The sequence below is a fragment of the Salvelinus fontinalis genome, chromosome 22 (assembly GCF_029448725.1).
Source record: "Salvelinus fontinalis isolate EN_2023a chromosome 22, ASM2944872v1, whole genome shotgun sequence".
NCBI classification, from domain to species: domain Eukaryota; kingdom Metazoa; phylum Chordata; class Actinopteri; order Salmoniformes; family Salmonidae; genus Salvelinus; species Salvelinus fontinalis.
This window is the reverse complement of record NC_074686.1, coordinates 3347506-3347912: the sequence shown is the minus strand read 5'-3', so window position 1 is coordinate 3347912 and position 407 is coordinate 3347506.

Sequence of the window (407 nt, the reverse complement as noted above, 5' to 3'; positions counted from 1 at the left end):
CTTATCCACATCGACGGGACAGTAGTGGAAAAGGTGGAAAGTTTTAAGTTCCTCGGTGTACACATCACGGACAAACTGAATTGGTTACAAATTCCAATTTGTTGTGGCTAATGTTAGCTAGGTGGCTAATGCTAAAGTTAGCTAGGTGGAAAATGTTAGCTAGGCTGGGAGTTAATGTTAGGAGTTAGGTTAAAGGGTTATGGGAAGGGTTAGCTAACATGCTAAATATTTTTAAGTAACCATACCAAACATAACATACTAATTTGAGTGGCCCAGATTTTCGTTTACTATGTTACGTATAGTCTAAGAGACCAGGCTGTCAACGGCGAAATTCTTCCGTCAAGTTTCGACAGACCGATTTACGGTAGCCTACACGTCGCCCTGAGTGAAACAGGTAATGTAAATCA